The following is a 21,687-nucleotide window of genomic DNA, read 5'->3' on the forward strand; positions in this document are numbered from 1 at the left end:
ACCATTTAAAAAGGTGGCAGCAGGCAAGGCATGAACTGTATTATACAGATGTACGAACATACATTAGGAGTTCATGGCTCCTTCTTAAGCGATTGCGTATGCCGGAAAAGGAGAAGCGAAACGGAGGCAGATGTCGGTGCTCGGCATTGCTTCCACCCGGCCCCGTTTTGCGTGAGCAACAATGGGCAGTTAGTGTGGACTGCTGGATAGTGTTGCTGTTGTTGTTGCTGTTGTAGCAGTGCTTCGCCCCAGCCAATAGGTACGACCGATCACAAATTGTCATCAATGTCTTCTAACGGGAGTTCAAGGAAACTTGCTGTTTCAACAGGGGTGGACCATAATGAGAGGGGTGTTAGAGGAGTTGGTTCCACAATACAGTTGAAGAGATGGTTGGTGTCATGTGGGGACACATTACAAGAAGGACATACATTTTGTATGTCGGGGTTGATTCTGGATAGGTAACAGTTTAACCTGTTACAGTATCCAGATCGAGGTTGAGCTAGAGTGACTCGCGTTTTTCTAGGGAGAGTGCGTTCGTCTTCCGCGAGTTTTTGATACTTTTCTTTGAGTACTGGATTCACCGGGCAATTCCTGACATAGAGGTCCGATGCCTGGTTGTGGAGTTCACTGAGGACCTGCTTGTATTTTTTGGCTTCATGCGGCTGTGTTCTCAGGTGCCGTATTTCCTCATAATGCTTACGGAGATGACTCCTTAAGCCCCTGGGCGGTGTTGGCTCATCAATCAGATATCTGTTGGAATGCCCAGGTTACTGGGTATTCAACAGGAACTGTTTGGTTAGAATTTAATTTCTCTCCCTAATGGGAGTATTCTCGCCTCATTATGTAGATGATGTTCTGGGGACATAAGAAGATAACTCGTGGCAGTTCTGAGGGCAGTATTTTGGCAGGCCTGTAGCTTCTTCCAGTGAGAAGTCTTTAGGTTTGGCGACCATATCGGGGGCGCGTAGCATGCAATCGGCTGGCCAATTGCTTTGATGTAAGACAGTCGGTAGCGTAGTGCCATTGTTAGCGACGTCCATGTTGTAAATAAGGTCGCCGATGATTTAGTCGGTAATAATGTCAGTCATCGGCGTAGGAAACGATAGTAACTCCTTCTGGTGGCGAAGGTAGCTTTTATATGTAGAAGTTAAATAAAAGTGGTGATAGGACACCACCCTGTGGCACCCCTTGCTTAATTCTTCTTGGTTTTGATGTTACGTTTCTAAATTGCTCCGATTTAAACCGCCATTTATCTGGGTGCTAATGGCATTTAGCGCGGTGGTTGTGCTATGAAGTTTTCTAAAGCCATGCTGATGACAGGCTAGTTGCAAATTTGCTTTGAAATAGGGGAGCAAAATGGCTTCAAGTGTCTTGGCTACTGGCGATAGGAGAGATATTGGGCGATATGAATCTCCTATGTTAGCTATGAGGCAGAAACCTTACTGACTAAATTTTCAAGTTTGCAAATTAACTTACGCCGTAAAAAAGCTAAGTTAGCATAAGCTTTTGTTATAAGATAGTTAACTTGGTTAACGAAAGTGAGCGAAGAGTCGAAAATGACACCAAGATCACGAAATTCTTTGACCGAGGCAATATATGTATTAGCGATATAGTATGTTGACTAAAGCGCACTAGTAGATCTAGAGAACGTGGTATGCCAACATTTACTACTGTTAAGTCTCAGATGATTACTAAGAGCCCACACATTAAATCTCTCTGTAGGAGCAATGCATCAGATACAGAGGTGATACGCCTAAACAGTTTTAAATCATCCGCATAAAGTAAATAATTTGAATGCTTTAAATGTAAGCCGACGTCATTAATGAAAATAACAAATAAGATTGGACCGAGAATACTACCTTGTGGCACCCCAGAGGTTGCCAAGAATGCATAGGACCTCATATTCTCGATCTCAACAAATAAAATTCTGTTTGTCAGGTATGACTTTAACCATGACAGAAAGGTTGAATGGAAACCAATGTATTCAAGTTTCCGAATTAGCTGTATCAGAACAAACCCTAACATCAGAAATATTAGAGTCAACAACAAAATTAGATTTGAAAAAAATCAGCAAAAAGGTTCACTGTTTCCGCTAAACTGTTTGAACTAATGCCATTAAAATTGGCAGAAGTTGGAATATTGGAAGAACCTTTGTTTGTACGGACAAAGTTCCAAAAGGCCTTTGCTTTAACTGTTCTTCGAAACGGGAGGTGTATTTATTATATAAGAACTTATCAAGTACATTGAACTGTTTCATGTATAATAAGTATCGATCTCTGAAAGAAAAGTCATTGGTTGCTTTATGCAACTTAAAATACTTATTTCTAAGATTTTTAAGCTTTTTTAACCTGGTATTGTACCAGGGTAATTTATGTATTTTACTTCGAAGAAGCGAGAGATTTCTACTAAATATGTCGGATAACTGCAGCAGAAAAATTTCAAAGCATTCAGAGGCATTTTTAGCACAGAAAACAGACTTCAAGTCAATTTCAGCAATACTCGAATTGAGTGCATCAAAATTTGCATCTTCGAAATTGTAGGAGGGAATATTTTGAATGGTATTGTTGTTAGGTACAAATGAACCGCGGGACGTCCTTGAACGCGAACAGCAGGGAGCCACAAGAAATTTTGGGAATGGCGATCGTTCGATTCTATCCTAGAACATCGCAAATGATGCAACCATCTTTTGCACGTGACACACTGGCAATAGTATGACCGTCTGAGGAAGATCCTTTTCCGGCATAGGCAGCAGAACAACATCCTAGGACCGGTGTTGAGTTCAATACCTTCCCGGAGCAGGAGGTTATGGAGCTGTCCAGCTGCAAGCAGCTGCTCCGAGGACCACTATTTGTGGGAGGGACGCAACAAATTAAACGGGGTTACATTTAAATGACAGCCCTTGGTGGGGAAAAAAAACCCAAGTCGCTACAGTACATAGAACCCGCTGCCGTGGTAAGCGGTCACGTTCCATCTAAGTACTACCCCGAGCATCTCAGGAACAATTTAATGTAACTACATTGAACCTTCTAGGCCAACCCACCCTTTGCTTTCATTAGGAACTTGTCGTCCCAAAGCCTCGCCTGCTTAATATGGGTATGACACATTTAAATTTGTAATAGGATTTCCCTCGCGTCAGTAAGGTCGACAAAAAGGTTGCGGAAGCTGTGAATTACACTTATTAACCCCTTGAATCCCTGGATCAAATCCCGTGGTAAGATAGCAAGATGCCTAATTTAAATTTTTAAATAATAATGTGACCCTTCAACACTGGCTGGCAGGCCCCCGATCTCCATTGAAATCTCAAAAAGTATATTCACTTTAGAATTTCGGAGTAAACCCCAACCTCCAATTGAGACTTATCTTTCGCCCATTATAAAGTGCAAATATTGTACTGTTTTACTGAACCGCTTATTTGTATTATACATTTAGTACCGATACTTTAAGTATAGAGTCTTTTTGATTCGATACCCTATAGGGACAATTAATGATGACTTATAACCATAAAACCTTAACCAGATAAAACAGCTGATCGAACCTACGTTATGGAAATCAATGTAATCGATTAATGGTGCCATACCATAACGCTAACGCCATAACCATACCATAGCCAACCAATAGGTTTTTGTTTTCTCGCCATATCCATAACATAAAAATATTTGAGTTGGTGAATTTAATAACGTTTTGTAGATTCCATTCATTGTTTTGGATACGTTATGACTAAGAGACTTATGGAATATTTTTGTAATATACTTGTGGAATATTTTTGTAATTTTTTCCGTTTTCTTCATTTTTATGAAATTTTCACGATTTTTAGGTTAAGTCACCATTAATCTATCACATTAGAGATGGTTATAGATATGGATATGGTTACGACTATGGCGTTAGGGTTAAAGAAGTTTAATTGGCCCTTATACTGGAAGAATGATACCTGTAATCAGTGTTGCCATTTTTCGGAGAAAGGCCACCGTGGTGTGATGGTAGCGTGCTCCGCCTATCACACCGTATGCCCTGGGTTCAACTCCCGGGCAAAGCAACATCAAAATTTTAGAAATAAGATTTTTCAATTAGAAGAAAATTTTTCTAAGCGGGGTCGCCCCTCGGCAGTGTCTGGCAAGCGCTCCGATTGTATTTCTGCCATGAAAGCTCTCAGTGAAAACTCATCTGCCTTGCAGATGCCGTTCGGAGTCGGCATAAAACATGTAGGTCCCGTCCGGCCAATTTGTAGGTAAAAATCAAGAGGAGCACGACGCAAATTGGAAGAGAAGCTCGGCCTTAGATCTCTTCGGAGGTTATCGCGCCTTACATTTATTTATTTTTTTTAACAAAAATAAAAAGCTAAAAAATGACAAATAAAAATGTTATAGGCTAAGTAAAAAAGCTAACTGTTTAAGACAACTTTCTATGCGGTTTATTAATGTTTTTCATAAAAGACATAACAGAATAAAAAATTTTATTTTTACTCCAATTTCATAAAAAATATAAAAAATAGTTTACAGATACTATCTGTATTTTAACTTAATTAGCTTGGGTTGTATGTATATATGTATGTATGTAACGGAATCTTTGAGCATAGTTTCCACCCATTCCAGAATTTTGATTAATTAAATACTTTTCTTACGTATTAACGACCAATGACAATGTAGTAATTTAATAACAGTGTCACATCCCTAGGCGCCAATGCTCTTGAGATCCAATATATTGACCCAGGTATATTTGGAATGTGCTTATACAATATAAATACCAAATGTAAGCCTCTGATGAGGTCTTTAACAAGAAAGTCAACTTTTCGGGATATGTCACCCGACAAGGAGATATAGGCCAAAATGTTAACCAGGTGTAACCCTGAATGCATTTTCACGACATATGTATGTAAGTAGGTATCAAACGATAGGTACTCACTGGTGTTTTAACTACCGATTTGTTTTATTATCTTACTGAAACCCCTAGAATGTGTTTTGCAAATAGTCAGCTAACGGAAACATGTTTGCAACGTATCAATAAATGTAGTCTTCGCTGAAAGCGCCCAAAGCAGCATAATTATCTCACATTATCCCACTTTTATTAGCTGGGGTTGTATGTACGGGAATCTTTGGGCATAATTTTCACCAATTTCCAGAAAATTCATTAACACCTGAGCTCCGTAATTCAGTCTCATATTACTCTCTAAGTTTGGGATTTTCCATTAGAGAGAAATGAGGTGACTTAAAATGATTTCGGTATTCAGGAGTCGACAATTTACTAATACATTGCACTCTCGCAACCAAACATTGTGCGTTGTTGTGGCTGAGCTTGGTGAAACCCAAAGTGCAAAGGTCACCATGTCGAATGTAAAGTATGGATACGGTACTCATTACAAGCAGTGATGCCATTTTGTCTTTTTTCAAGCTAGAATTAGTTTTGTTTTTCTCCGTTTAGTTTGAAAAGTTACGATTTAGCTTTAAGCTTATTTTCAGCTTTTTTTTAGAAATGTGTTAGCTCTTTTTAACTTTTTTCAAATTTTTAGAAAATCTAGATAAACAGTTTTGTGTAGATTCAATTTTAAGAACAGATAATGTTGGCATTATGGTAGGCAGAAATCGAGGCGTAATAACTTTATTAAGGCAACATCAAGATAATTTTTCATTCCGTGTGTTTGCCACTCGATTCTATGACTGTTCCATCTGCTTCGAAACCGCTTCCGAGCGAAATTGAATTTTTAATTTCAGAAACATTTAAGTGGGTTGCAAAACGCGTCCACGAGAGTGGGATAACTCCTTGTTTTTCTGTACTTATGTCAACAGGCGTAATATTGTAACGATTTTACTTGCAAATCCTCTTATTTGCAATCCTCTGCTAAGTTCGAATCACTAAACTGTTGAATAAATAACTCCAATATTGAATGATGGAAAAATGGCCTTTTTAAAGTACTTCACAATAACACTTATACTTTGCTACTCGCTGGCTTAATCACCAAACTGATTGATAACTCAAATGAAACTCTACTATTGGCCGCCAGATCGCGTGCTTAAGCACACTGATTGATAGCTCAACTCAAACTGAATTACAGCGCCTCTTCATCTGTTGCCTTTTATACCCTTTGGTTTCCTCGTTCGCATCTTTCCAGTATGTACTACCATTGTCCATGAGCTCTCAAACTTCTCAGCTATAACTAAAATTGCACAATTTTATACATCTTTTATGCGCTTCCAGAATCTACTAGTCCAGTAGCTCTCAAACTTCTCAGATATATGCATGTGTTTGCGCATTGACTCTCCGCTGCTTGTATTCGTACATGGTACATATGTGTAGACGCAATTATTTATTCGTTTATGTAGATACATAAAGATTGAATTATTGATGTGAATGTTTGTAGTTTACAGTCTCTCGCGCGCACATAGGCGTATAAGTAAATGCATCTGTGTGTGACATCTCTCTGGGCTGCCTTATATATGTGTATACTTGATTTGATTATTAACGTAAATACTGCTTGGCATGGCCTTAGCATCGCCTTAGTGATGGGATAACTTAGTGATGCTAATATCCGTGACAATATTTATTTGAAAGATACCGTTGTGTGTAATGCTTATAGCTCATATAAAGTAAAACTTACGTAAGAAATTATTATAAGCCATAAGGTAGAATATAAGAACTTTATTATAAGGCTTATGGACCAACAAAAATAAGGCTTAGTTACATAAGGCCTCGTTAAAAGAAACTAGTTGTTGTATTAGGACCTTTTATATAACCCACCAAAAATCAGGCTTACTTAAGCTGCTATAATAACGAGGCTGAGCAAGGATTGGTGTACCATAGTATAACCTTATTATAAGTTTTATTGCACATATAAAATTAAAAAAAAAAAAAATAAATGTAAGGCGCGATAATCTCCGAAGAGATCTAAGGCCGAGCTTCTCTTCCAATTTGCGTCGTGCTCCTCTTGATTTTTCCCTACAAATTGGCCGGACGGGACCTACATGTTTTATGCCGACTCCGAACGGCATCTGCAAGGCAGATGAGTTTTCACTGAGAGCTTTTCATGGCAGAAATACAATCGGAGCGCTTGCCAGACACTGCCAAGGGGCGACCCCGCTTAGAAAAATTTTCTTCTAATTGAAAAATCTTATTTCTAAAATTTTGATGTTGCTTTGCCAGAGAGTTGAACCCAGGGCATTCGGTGTGATAGGCGGAGCACGCTACCATCACACCACGGTGGCCGTGCTTGGACTTATAATAAGAAGTGACATTGCAGCCAAAATAAACACTTTTCAGCAAAAAATAAGCAACAGTGCCAAAGAAAAGTTCATACTAAAAACGTCTGCAGACACCAAAAGTTTTCTAAGTAAATATAGAGACGAAATTGTAATAACCAATGCCGACAAAGGAAATAAGACGGTTTTAATGTATAAGGACGAATATGAACAAAAAATGAAAGAGCTGCTAAATGACAGGAACACGTACAAAACTATTAGGAACGATCCCACGCAAAAATTACTGAGGAAGAACAACGCCATTATAAATGACCTCTACAAACAGAACAGGCTCGATACAAAACAAAAATACCAACTGACTTCCTCGGATGCTAACGCACCAAGACTGTACGGACTTCCGAAAATACACAAACCGCATACACCACTTAGACCGATTTGCTCATATACGAATGTGCCATGCTATAAGCAATCAAAGTTCATTGGCAGTATCTTAAAAAATATTGTTACGAATATTAGCAAAACTGAGGAGTGCTGCCGTCTCTAAGCCGATGCTAAGCAGTGACGTGAATGCACATCAATAATTCAATCATTATGTATCTACATAAACGAAACAATAACTGTGTCTACATATATGTACCATGTACGTATACGAGCAGCGGAGAGTCAATGCACTAACACATGCATATATCGATACTCCTATAAGTATGCAATGAGAAAAACTATAAAATTGTGCAATTGTAGTTACAGCTGAGAAGTTTGAGAGCTACTGGACTAGTAGATTCTGGAAGCGCGTAGAAGATGTATAAAATTGTTGCATTTTTAGTTATAGCTCAGAAGTTTGAGAGCTCATGGACAATGCTAGTAGATTCTAGAAGATGCGAACGAGGAAACCAAAGAGTATAAAAGGCCGCAGATGTAGAGGCGCTGGAATTCAGTTTGATTTGAGTTTCGATTAAGACGATATCTAGCGAGCAATAGCAGTATTATTTTGGATAGTAGAGTTTCATTTGAGCTATCAATCAGTTTGGTTATTAAGCAAATTATTCGTTGCGAAGTTTGAGTGTTATTGTGAAGTACTTTAATAAAGGCCATTTTGCATTATTACATATTGGAGTTATTTATTCAACAGTTTAGTGATTCGAATTTAGCAGAGGTTTGCAAATAAGAGGATTTGCAAGTAAATTCGTTACAATTGGTGTCAGAAGAGGAATTGTTGAATAAATTCCAGAGGACTACAATGACATGGCAAAGTTCAGTGAATTGAAGATCCAGCAACTGAAGAAGGAGTTGGAGAGCCGTGGATTGAATACAAGCGGCGTTAAACTTGAACTCCAAGCACGACGACGAGAGGCAATGGAAGCAGAAGGAATTGATGTGGACGAGTATGTCTTTTATCCTGATGGGAACGAGACAACAACGAAAATTGAAGAGAAAAACGAAACATCGCAGACAGTTACGAGCACAGACTTGAACATGATTTTGGCTGCAATATCTGCTCAAACATCGACAATGTCATCTCAACTAGAAGAACAGAAAACGTATATGTCATCACAGATGGAATCCCAAGAGACACGAATAACATCGAAGATTGAAGCACAAGAAACGCGTATGTCAGAAATGTCGACACAGATAACATCCAAGATGGAAGCACAGGAGGCACATATTGCAGAAATGTCGCCAGAAATAACATCAAAGATTGAAGCACAAGAAACGCGTATGTCAGAAATGTCGACACAGATTACATCCAATATGGCATCCCAACTGGAATCGCAGGAGACAAGCATAACATCCAAGATGGAAGAACAAGAAGAGCGCTTATCATTGTAGGTGGCACAAATCTCTTCACAGTTTGAAGCACAGGAAGCAAGGGTAACATCAAAGCTGGAAGCGCAGGATGCAAAAATAGCTCAATTCCAGGCAGAAGTCGATGCTTTGAGAGGACGTATCGAGCAGTTGCAACTAAATCGTCCAGCAGTTTCAACGAGTAATCCAAAGGTAAAAACACCATCCTTTGACGGTTCTGTTCCTTTCCAGGTCTTTAAGCTACAATTTGAGAAGACCGCAACAGTGAACAACTGAAATGCTGAAGATAAAGTTGCCGCATTGTTCGTAGCTTTAAAAGGACCAGCTGCGGAAATCTTACAGACCATCCCAGAGTACGAGCGGAACAACTACGAAACATTGATGAGCGCTTTAGAGAGACGTTACGGAAGCGAGCATAGGAAACAGATATTCCAAATTGAGTTGCAAAACCGCTACCAAAAAGCAAATGAGACATTGCAGGAGTTTGCTTCAGATATTGAAAGATTGACTCATCTTGCAAATGCGGACGCACCCGTGGAATACACTGAAAGGGTAAAAATCCAGAGCTTCATAAATGGCATACGAGATGTGGAAACGAAGCGGGCTACATATGCGAATCCAAAACTAACGTTTGCTGAAACGGTATCGCATGCACTGACTCAGGAAACAGCCTCACTTTTGAGCAAGCCATCGTACAAAGCTCATCGCGTGGAAGTGGAAAAGCCAGACTGGGTAGACGCAATTTTGGAAGCATTGAAGGGTACGCAGCAGAAGAATAATGATGCAGTCAAATGCTTTAAGTGTGGAAAGCCAGGGCATATTGCGCGTTATTGCAACACCAACCCTAACAGTTCCAACAATGTGGGTGGTCGTAAACGCAGAGCAGAAGGAGAAGAGCAAATCTCCAAGACAAATCAATCGTTAAACTAAAGCGAGTCAGCAGCAAGGGGCGACAGCTGACTCCCTCAATTGAATGCCCCATAATCTCTATCTCACAAATTGGAAGAAGGTCGAGCAATCTTACTGTCTGAGGACATGTGGATGGAAAGGAACGTTTACTGACTGTAGATACGGGTGCATCTCATTCCATCATTCGAGTGGATTTAGTCAACAAGAAGATAAAACCATTTCATGGAGCAATATTGCGTACAGCCACTGGAGAAGACACCCAGGTAATTGGAGAAGTAGAATGCGAAGTAGCAATTGGGAACGTCACGGTACTACACAATTTTATAGTGGCAGGTATTGTTGATGAAATCATAATTGGAGTGGACTTCTTAATCAACCAAGGCATCAAAATCGATATGCAAAGCAAGACGATGCGATATAAGAACATGGATGTGCCACTTAATTTCGGCTACGAGAGAGGCTACAGCAGTAAACGAGTGCTGGTGGAAGAGAGTCAGCAAATACCACCAAAATCAGAAGCAGTGATCTGGGCAAAGGTTGATGGAGATTGTGGGACAAACAAATTGTGGGTTGTCGAAGCAGCAAATAAATCAGCACTGAACATACTTGTAGGAAAAACCATGGCTATGACAAAACAAGATGGACGTATTCCGGTAAGAGTACTCAATGAGTTCAAGTCACCATTCAATTTGACCAAAGGAGCTCTTTTGGGAAGATGCCAAGAGGCCGAAGTAGTTATTAACTATGAACAGCTCCAGGAACACGTTTCATCTAGTAATACTGATCTTTCAAATGATATCACGGCATGGACGCATGGGCTAGAGGAAGCCTATCAGAGTAAGGCAAAACAACTGCTCATAAAATACGCGAACATATTTGACCAGGATGGTTCCAAACCAGGCCGCACCAATGTTGTGAAACATCAAATTGACACTGGAAATGCGAGGCAGATCCGTCAAGCTCCACGTAGTGCTCCACTGGCGAAGCGGGAAGTTGTGAGTCAAATCATACAAGAAATGAGGGACAGCGGCGTCATCGAACCATCAGCTAGTCCATGGAGCTCACCGGTAGTACTTGTAAAGAAGAAGGATGGAAAAATGGGGTTTTGCGTGGACTGCCGGAAGTTGAATGACGTTACGAAAAAGGATAGCTACCCGTTGCCAAGAATTGACGACACTCTGGACTCGCTATCTGGTACGAAATGGTTTTCCACACTGGACTTGAAAAGCGGCTACTGGCAAGTTGAGGTGAAGGAGGAAGATAAAGAGAAAACAGCCTTCAGTGTCGGTGATGGTCTTTGGCAATTTACAGTGATGCCTTTTGGACTTTGTAATGCACCAGCTACTTTTGAGAGACTCATGGACCAGGTACTGAAAGGACTACATTGGAAAACATGCTTGGTGTACCTGGACGACATCGTCGTATTGGGCAAGAGTTTTGATGAACATCTTAAGAACTTGGAGGAAGTTTTCCAGAGAATGGCGCTGGTCTGAAGTTAAGTCCCAAAAAGTGTACGCTGTTTAAAAAGGAAGTAAATTATTTGGGCCACAAGGTAACGACAGAAGGTGTCTGTACAGCGAATGAAAAGATAGAGGCAGTAAAGGATTGGCCAAGACCACAGAATCTGCATGAATTGAGAAGTTTCCTTGGGCTGTGCACATATTACCGCCGATTTGTACCAAATTTTGCCAGCGCAGCCCATAGCCTCCACGAGCTAACAAGAAAAAATAAAGCTTTTGAATGGAAGAAGGAGCAAGAAGTAGCTTTCCAAACATTGAAAGAGCGGTTGTGCACTGCCCCAATGTTGGCATACCCGATTCCAGGAGCAACGTTTATTATAGATACAGATGCGAGCGGATATGCTATAAGAGGCGTTTTATCACAACTGGTCGATGGACAAGAGAAGGTAGTTGCATACTACAGCCTTTCAATTGGAAAACCAGAGAGGTACTATTGCGTTACACGGAGAGAGCTGTTGGCATTGGTAGAGTGCATTAAACATTTTCACAAATACCTCTACGGCCAGCGATTCCGTGTCAGGACAGATCACGCAGCGTTGAAATGGCTTCTGCAGTTCCGTAATCCGGAAGGACAATTGGCACGGTGGATCGAGCGACTACAAAGCTATGACTTTTCCATTGAGCATCGAAAAGGTAGTACCCATGGAAATGTTGATGCAATGTCACGAAGACCATGTAGTCTGGAATGCAAGCACTGCTCAAAGGCCGAGGGTAAAGAAGACATTATAGATGTCCGGCTATTGACTATAACGTGTACGGATGAATGGGACAAGGAACAACTAAGAAAGTGTCAGCTAGAAGATACAGATCTGTCGCATGTTATGCAAGGGCTCGAACGAAACGAAAGACCAAGCAGAGAGGAGATGTCAGCAGAGAGTCCCATTGCGAAGTCATATTGGGCACAGTGGAACAGTTTATAATTGATATCCGGTTGCTTGCATCGAGTATGGGAGAGTGAGGATGGTCAATGCAAGAAGAAACTGATAGTTGTTCCCAGGAAGAGGATTCAGCGAGCGAAGACACTCGAGAAAATTATGCAGAGATTCTATTGGGTTGGTTGCCGTCAGTCAGTCACCGAGTAGATTGCCAACTGCGAGGTATGCAACAGAGCGAAAGGGCCCAAAACCCGAAGTTATGGTCAGATGAAGCAGTATATTTCAGGTGCACCATTTGAAAGGATCGCCATGGATGTCGCAGGTCCATTTCCTACTAGCAACCGCGGAAACAAATACGTACTGGTGGTTATGGATTATTTCAGTAAATGGCCAGAGGTATACCCAATCGCAAACCAAGAAGCAGAAACAGTAGCAGAAGTGGTTAAAAACGAATGGGTTGCAAGGTATGGTGTACCAATGGAGTTACATTCTGACCAAGGCAGGAATTTTAAATCAGCTGTATTCCAAGAAATGTGCAAGAAGTTGGGCATTCGAAAAACACGGACAACTGCATTGCATCCTCAGTCTGATGGTATGGTGGAGCGTTTCAATAGAGCCTTGGAGGAGCATTTAAGGAAAGTAGTAGACAAGTACCATAAGGACTGGGATACACACATATCATTATTCTTGATGGCCTACCGATCGGCAGTACATGACACAACGGGCCAAACTCCCGCAAAGGTAATTTTTGGCAATGACCTTCGACTGCCAGCTGATTTGAAGTATGGGATAGATGCCGATGCAGATAGGAATGTCAAGAAATCCACTGGTGTCTTGGAAGAAGAGCTGAGAGATATACACGATCTGGTAAGGCAACGAGCAAAGATTATGAGTGACAAGATGAAAGCGAGGTACGATAAAGCAATTAATTCGGAAGGGTTTCAGGAAGGAGATTTGGTGCTGCTATACAACCCACAACGAAAAAAAGGTTTGTCCCCGAAATTGCAGTGTAATTGGGAAGGCCCATACAAAGTTGTAAAACGGATCAACGATGTAGTGTACCGCATACAAACCATTGGCAAACCACGAACCAAAATGAAAGTGGTTCATTTGGAAAGGCTAGCAGCGGTTAAATCGAGAGATTTGTCTAATCGGGACGATCAGACTTAGGTGGAGGACAGTGTTACGAATATTAGCAAAACTAAGGAGTGCTGCCGTCTCTAAGCCGATGCTAAGCAGTGACGTGAATGCACATCAATAATTCAATCATTATGTATCTACATAAACGAAACAATAACTGCGTCTACATATATGTACCATGTACGTATACGAGCAGCGGAGAGTCGATGCACTAACACATGCATATATCTGAGATACTCCTATAAGTATGCATTGAGAAAAACTATAAAATTGTGCAATTGTATTTACAGCTGAGAAGTTTGAGAGCTACTGGACTAGTAGATTCTGGAACGCCTAGAAGATGTATAAAATTGTGCAATTTTAGTTATAGCTGAGAAGTTTGAGAGCTCATGGACAATGCTAGTAGATTCTAGAAGATGCGAACGAGGAAACCAAAGAGTATAAAAGGCCGCGGATGTAGAGGCGCTGGAATTCAGTTTGATTTGAGTTTCGATTAAGACGATATCTAGCGAGCAATAGCAGTATTATTTTGGATAGTAGAGTTTCATTTGAGCTATCAATCATCGAACTTAGCAGAGGATTGCAAATAAGAGGATTTGCAAGTAAATTCGTTACAATATTATATCCGAAGATCTCAACATAAAAAACTCCATGGAACTCAAAGAAAGTATTAAACATTTCACTATACAAGATGAAGTTTTGATCTCATTCGACGTAATATCCCTATTTACAAACATACCAATACATTTCGCAATACGTATTATAATGCAGAAATGGGATAAGTTGGAGAAATACACGAAAATAGATAAGAAACAATTCCAGGCGATACCTGATTTCTGCTTGCGTGATAATAATTATTTCACATACAATAAAACTTTGTGTCAACAAATTTACGGAATGCCAATGGGCAACCCACTACCTCCAACCATTGCAGATATCGTACTTGATAAAATTTTGGACCACAGCCTCGCTGAATTAAAAAGTAAAGACATATATGTCAAATACATATCGAAATATGTAGATGACATATTCGCTATTGTAAAAACCAAAGACGTGGAAGACATAATGACAATTTTTAACGCACAGCATACCAAAATACAATTTACAAAGGAAATAGAACAAAACAACAGAATTGCCTTCCTAGACGTGGAAATACATCGACGAAATAAGAACTTGATTCTTAACTGGTATGCAAGGACGGTATCATCGGGTAGAATTATTAATTTCCATTCAAATCACCCATGGAAACAAAAAAAAAATACGGCAACCAGCCTAGTAAGAAAAATATACCTCCTAAGCGATAATGAATTCACTGAAGAAAATAAGAAGATAATAAGAAGTATTCTATTTAAAAATAACTACCCCAATAAGTTAATAGAAAATTTACTAAATAATACTACAAAAAAAATGAGTCAACCTAATATTGCAAATGAGCTAACCGAAGCAAATACCAACAAAAAATTCATCGGCGTTACATATGTGCCTGGCCTAACCGGCAATCAAGCGCTAAGAAAAATAATGAAAAATTACGACATAAATTTTGCCTATAAACCGCACAATACACTAAGGAGAATCTTTACAAAAACAAAAGACAGGATAGACAAGAAACAGCAAAGCAACGTAGTCTACGAAATCCAATGCAAAGGCAACAACAACAATGACTGCAATAATTACATAGGCGCAACAAAAAGGGCATTAGTATCGAGACTATACGAACATCAAATGGACGTGAAAAACAACAAAACAACAACAGCGCTTTCTCAACACCTGATCGAAAACGAACACACAGCTGATTTTGCGAACGCTAGGATTTTGGATGTTGAGAGAAGAGAAAAAAGACGGATGACACTGGAAAGTCCCCGAATTCAACAGCAACTCACAAACGTAAAGAATGTTAAAGAAGACGTGGACAACAAAATCAGCGCTTACACAGCTGTCATTAAACATGTAAACAAATAATAATATAAAAACAATATGTTTAATGTTAATATGTGATGTTTTTGTAATTTAAAACATTAGGGGGACTCATGAAAGCATATAAACTTATAAGGTGTAAAATTATATCCATTTACACACGCTGTTATATGAACGCACCTAGAAATACTCTTGATAAACTTGATTGTTTATCAGCTGTAATATTGCTAAACAAAAATTTTTTGATTGTTATACAAATTAAAAAATGCCAAGATTAAGTGAAAAATCAAAACTAAAACGTCGTTACTAAGATATTCTTGTAAATGACTTGCTGATGTTGGAGATTTGTGATGAAAATGCCTGCTGTAATGTCTGCAAGGTTGCATTCCTTTGAGTTTACCGCGTTTACACAATGAAATGTGCGCGTAAATTTATACAAATTGTGTAAATGATTTGTCATACAAAATTTGACAGTTCGTTTACGCACTAGATAAATTTATATGTTTACACACTTTATAAGGCATTTATACGGTTACATGAGTCCCCCTATTAATCAAATTAATGTGAGTAAAGTTCCAAATGTGAATTTTTATGTCTATTGATTGTGCTGTATTCTTATATTTCATTTCGTGTTTTCATGTTTCTGTTTTTAAAATAAATGTAGACCTTCCTGATGATGACGCAAAAGCGCCGAAATGCATAGAGGGAAAAAGTAAAAACTTTTTGGTTTTTCTTTATTAATCTATCGGCCGAAGCAGCTCCTACCCAGCAAACCTTATAATAAGACACCATCTGAAATTCTTTTTTTCATATGCATAATAACCTATTTCAAAACTTTATTTAACCGGGCGTCACTCATCGGCATTGATTCGGCCAGCCCAGAAAGTGTCATGAAAATATTCCCTCCAAAAATTCATTTACCAAATATTGTTTGGAATCGGTATAAAACACATACCAAAAACTTGAAAAAGAGGTTCTCATAAAGTGTGGAATTTAGAGTTTACACCTTTCATTGGTTCTTCAAAAGGACAAAAAGTAGATTTCCTCATTGAAAATAGTTTTATCGGCGCTTTTATTTTGCAAATAAAAAACCATTTACCTCAAACATATTAAGAAAACTTATAGACTATAGTGGAGTTTTATTTAACATGTATCCATTTTTGGTAACGTTTTATCAAAAATTATCAAAAGTTGTATCAATATACGCGTCACAACCTCCATTTTTGGAATGCTAAACAAAGTGTACTAGAAATCGATGGTACCGATTTTATATGTAATTAATGGTGTATTTATTTTCCATTTGTAATTTTGTTTACCGCCACATCTAAAGTAAGTTAATTTTCAGAAGTATGTTGTGATGACTTATATGTTGTAATTGTTCAATCTGTTTCACTGTGTTTTTGTCTGTGGATATATGTATATTCATACACATTTAAAAATTTTATTATTGTAACATTTTGTATTTCTTGTTTTTATTTTATAAAAAAATAAGTTAAATATTACGCCCCTGATGATGCCAAGAAAATTTGGCGAAACGTTGGGCCGTAAGGTGGAATAAACCATGTTTTTATTCGCACTATAATGAAATAGGTCAGAATAGCTTAAAGGAAACTTAATCTCCGAAAATTTAAGTTTTTATTTCTGTCAAAAGATATAAGCAAAAAATCGGTGCAAATTTTCATGTGGTTGTTGTTTTTTGCAGGATTTGTTGTACACACACACACCCTAATGCAGAAAGGTGTTCTGCGCGCATTTACTTTTGATTGCCAAACTGGTGTCGGACCCACCCAGGGTTATTTTTGTAATCGCGGCCGAAGGCTGCCAACGTAGAAAGGTGTTCTGTGCAAAAAAAAAGTATGGATCGGGCCCCATATTTCGGACCCTCTCGTGGTCATTTTAGGGTTTTTTGTGAATAACTTTCGACGGAAATGAAATTTTTGATTTCCGCTTTCGGATTCTTAAAACGGAGGTCGAGACGCATCTTTTGATACCACCTTTGATAGTTTTTGATAAAAATTAGGTGCTACACCGTCTTGTAAAACATTACCCCCTTTTTAAAGCGAGGTAAAAAGAAAAATAAATTATTTCTAAACAATCTCATGGTCTGGATACAGCGCTATAGCTAAGTACATACGCTTTTACAAAAAAAAAAATAAAGTTTAATAATACTATTTAATCGATTTTTTCCCTAAGCGAATCGAATTAGTTATGTGCCGAGTCAAGCTGACTCGAGTACTGTCGAAGTACTCAGGTACTCGAATATGCAAAATTTAGTATTCGGATACACGCGACAGGGGCCCTATTCAGTAACTGTGAGTTTTAATTTGTATGAAAGAAAAATGTACATTTCAAAACTCATAGTTACTGAATAGGGCCTCAGTACTCGAGTACTCATAGAATCTAAAAACGGAGTACTCATAGAAGCCAAAAGCGGATCGCGATTTAGATATCGCAATAAATATTGACTGTGTGACATAGAAAAATTAACTTCCTTTTTATCATATCTATATTTATGTATCATCAGAATTGGAGCTCAATCATTTGCATTACTGACTGGAATTGTGTGTTTCTAAATTGTATTCTTCGGCTACGTGAATTATTTTACTTGCTAATTTCTAACACGCTTCACATGCGATTGAGTTTACAAAATAATGGCCCCCAAACGTTTGTCAGATTTTTGGATGTTTTATAATAAACTTGAAAATAAGAAAGTGGAATGCAAGGAATGTAAATAAACTTTTGTAGATTTTGGAACTACAACAAATTTGTTGAAACATTTAAGAAAGGTGCATTCATTTCTATATTTGACATATACAGAAAGAAACGATATACAAAATCAAACCCCAAACAGTAGTTCGGATTTAAATTCGGTCGCCTCTAGCAGTCAATCACAAGAAGCAGGAGCAAGTCATGAAAATGGAAACCAAGGTCACAGTGATGTCTCTCAAAGTCAGAGAAGACAGTTGCAGTAGAAATTTTTATCAAAAGGGGCAGTAAAGGTCAGTTCAAGGAATGTCAGCACAGAACTTGTAAATATGATATGTGTAGATTTGCAACCACTATCTATAGTTGAGGATGAAGGTTTTCGAAACTATACTTACCAGCTAAACCTCAACTATAGTTTGCCTTGTAGAAAAGTTTTATCTGAAAAATTACTACCTCAACAATATATTTCAACAGCAGTTCTAACTGAAATGTTACAGGGGGTCGATTTTGTAGCAGGTACAACTGATTTATGGACATCTGACAGCAATAAGAATTATTTGACTTTGACAATCCATTTCATTCATCAAAGTCAGTCAGAATATCGGGTATTGTCCACTAAAAAAATGCGAGAGTCTCACACATCCTGAAGACGAATGCAAAGTTTTTGATAAAGTTGTATGCATTACCACTGATAATGCCAGTAATATGAAAAAAGCAGTCATCGAACTGTTGCAAAAAACGTCGTCATTCTTGTGTGGCCTATACTTTAAATTTAACTGTTTCTGATTGCATGATGATAATGAGTCACGAACTGCTTTAACGATGAAATGTCGAGTAATCGTTACTTATTTCAAACGAAGTAATGTGGCGTCATACAAGCTTCAAGAAATTCAAGAACAGATGAATTTGGACAAACTAAAACTACAGCAAGATGTCCAAACACGGTGGAGCTCTACTTTCATCATGTTTTATAGATTGGATAGAGTCAAGATACCCTGTCAGCTGCACTGCCTTCTTTATATTCGTCTCCTGATAACTTGACTAAAGATTAATGGAATGTGCTTCATGAATGTGTTATTATTTTGAGACCAGTGGAGCAAATTACTGCTATTTTATCTGTGCAACAGTATCCCACATTGTCGAGTGTCATCCCGCTTATCCGGGGTGTTCAATTATCCCTCAAAAGCTTTTCGATGTCTACTAACACGGCGATATCTTTACAGAAAAAACTTATGGAAACTATCGAAAAGCGATTAGGTGTTTATGAAACTAATAGCACAGCATCTTAATCTACATTTCCTGATCCAAGATTTCAAAGGGCTGGTTTTGGTAGTGAAAGAAATGCTGAGAATGCTCAGAATTGGGTGATTGAAGAATTAACGTGCCATGAACAAAATTTTGAGTTTTCGTCATATTCTGCTCCGCAACCGGCACAGTCGGGCTTTGACACCCAGTTTTCTCCGTAACCAAACCAACACCAAAGAACTGACAATGAACCATCCAATGATGTATTGTGGAGCTATTTGGATAAAAAGTGCAAGAGCAGTCGGATGTGGCTACTCGCATCTCTTCTGCTATCGTCAAGATGACACAATATGTTCAATTTCCTTACATACGAAGAAATATGGATCCTTGTAAATTTTGGGAGTAGAAAAGTTATTTCCCCGGGCTTGTAAAAAATGTCCCAAAAGTATTTATGCATCCCAGCAACTTCTGTTCCGTCCGAACGAGTTTTTTTCGACAGCGGGGTTGTTATGCAACAACCGCAGAAATAGATTGGAATCGAAAAAGGTAGACCAAATATTATTTTTGAATAGTCATCGTAAAAAAATAAGTGAAAAAAAAACTTAATGAAATTTGTTTATATTATAAAGTTATCAAACCACGTATATACGTGTATTTATTTAAATAAATACCTTAAGAGCTAAATATGAATTTTAAACTTCATGTAGGCCTCATAGAATATTTTTGATTTTATTTTCTAAGTACTTTTCGATTGTACTTTTAAAGTTCGGATTTTTTTTTTTTTACTTGATAACTATAGTTTTTATATTTTTTTGTCAAAATAATAAGCTCTAGTCATACTATGGTCTTGTTGGTTATTTTTTATAATAAAAGATGATAAAAATCTGTAATTTATTATTTCATTATAAATAATTATTCATTGTAAGTACATACATACCTATATATATGTATCTAAGTATTCGATTGCCAGGTAAGAAAATATGTCATTTCGGTAGAATTCGAGTTTATAAGGTATTCGATTCCCGAGCTCAGTACTCGAGTACCTGACTCGATTCTTTTTTTAATGAGTACTCGAACACCCAAAATTGTCCACTCGGCACATCACTAAATCGAATCCAGCTCTAATTCAACTACTTTGCTCAAATTTGCCGCATATGTATTTACGAAAGTATAGTTTAGATGGATACGTTAATACAAAGTAAATAAGTACATACATATATGTGATACATATGTATGTTAATGCATTCAGGCGCTTTTCATGCAATAACAATGGATACATACAAACATACGTGCGTGGATATGCAAATAATAAAAGCTATAAACACACATTTGTCATTAATTGGATCTACTTGAAAATGTTAAAATATGCACATATGTACTTTTTTATGTACTCATTTGGTTGTTGATCACATTTTCTTCAATAAATACTAGAATTCTGTACTAAGTTTCAATGCAAATAAAGAATTGATTTATATAGTTTTCTTTACAAATTTCACATACCTAGTAAGAATTATGAAACTTTCTGCTTGTAGTAAACAAGTAGAAATTTAATATCTTCCGGAATTTTGGAAAACACAATGCACTTCCCATCGATTCAATTAAGCACTGACTGAACACCATTTCGCCCATCACCGTATCAACGCAATGTATTTTATTCCTCTCTAGTGTAATTCTCCATAGCAATAGAGTACGTTCAATACATGGCGGAACTATACAGTGTGGCAGCATACCTACAAACATAAATAAGAGTTCCATGTGCTTTGTTTTTGTAAATCGATGGTCGAATGTCAAAATCTTACTGCGACGGAAGTTGATGCATCAAATCAAATTAAAAAAGTGCAAATCAGATGTCACCGTGCTGCCATTTTGGGTAGTTCCGCCATGGTTCAATATATTCTTCAATTCTATCAGTTAAAGCACGGCTGTTATACTACATTTTTATTCAAAACCAAATTTTGGTATAAAAAATTACCAGCACTTTTTAATTTTCAACACGCAATAAAATATTTGTCAGTTGTTCCTAGCATTAATTATTTGGTCCTTAACCGTTTAGTCAACTTCGGTCGTTGCGTAACAAGTCACATAAGGTATCCCTCTTTCGAGATAACTGAAGCCATTTAGAGTAAAATCAACTCTTCTATCACCTGTCTCTCCCAACTCAGTGGAAGACCTTAGACTCCTTCCCCTGCTTCGAAACACAAGTTCCGTAAGGATAACTTTTTAAGTCAAAGCGTCTTCTTTCATTCGCATAACGTGACCTACATAGCTAAAGATTTGGCCTTTTATTCGTTGTACTATGTTCATATCAACATAAAGCTCACAAACCTCTTTCGATGCGCAACCAAAAGCTTTTATATAAAATACTTAAAGGGTCATCCCATCTTCTCT

General features: G+C 38.1%; 1 protein-coding gene across 3 annotated transcripts in view; it reads right to left on the reverse strand.

The window, feature by feature from the left end:
• Window positions 1–20,970, reverse strand: part of LOC137250224 (interaptin) — a 165,629-nt gene extending 144,659 nt beyond the window's left edge. For 2 of the 3 annotated variants that reach the window (XM_067782661.1, XM_067782655.1), the window contains exon 1: window positions 20,800–20,970. The gene's annotated coding sequence lies outside the window, so the exon portion shown is untranslated. Of the gene's footprint in view, window positions 1–20,678; window positions 20,776–20,799 lie in introns of those variants that run through there. The other variant, XM_067782657.1, reaches the window with a different exon arrangement.
• Between the last annotated feature and the right edge of the window lie 717 nt (window positions 20,971–21,687).

The sequence above is a fragment of the Eurosta solidaginis genome, chromosome 4, assembly GCF_040869045.1.
Source record: "Eurosta solidaginis isolate ZX-2024a chromosome 4, ASM4086904v1, whole genome shotgun sequence".
Lineage (NCBI taxonomy): Eukaryota > Metazoa > Arthropoda > Insecta > Diptera > Tephritidae > Eurosta > Eurosta solidaginis.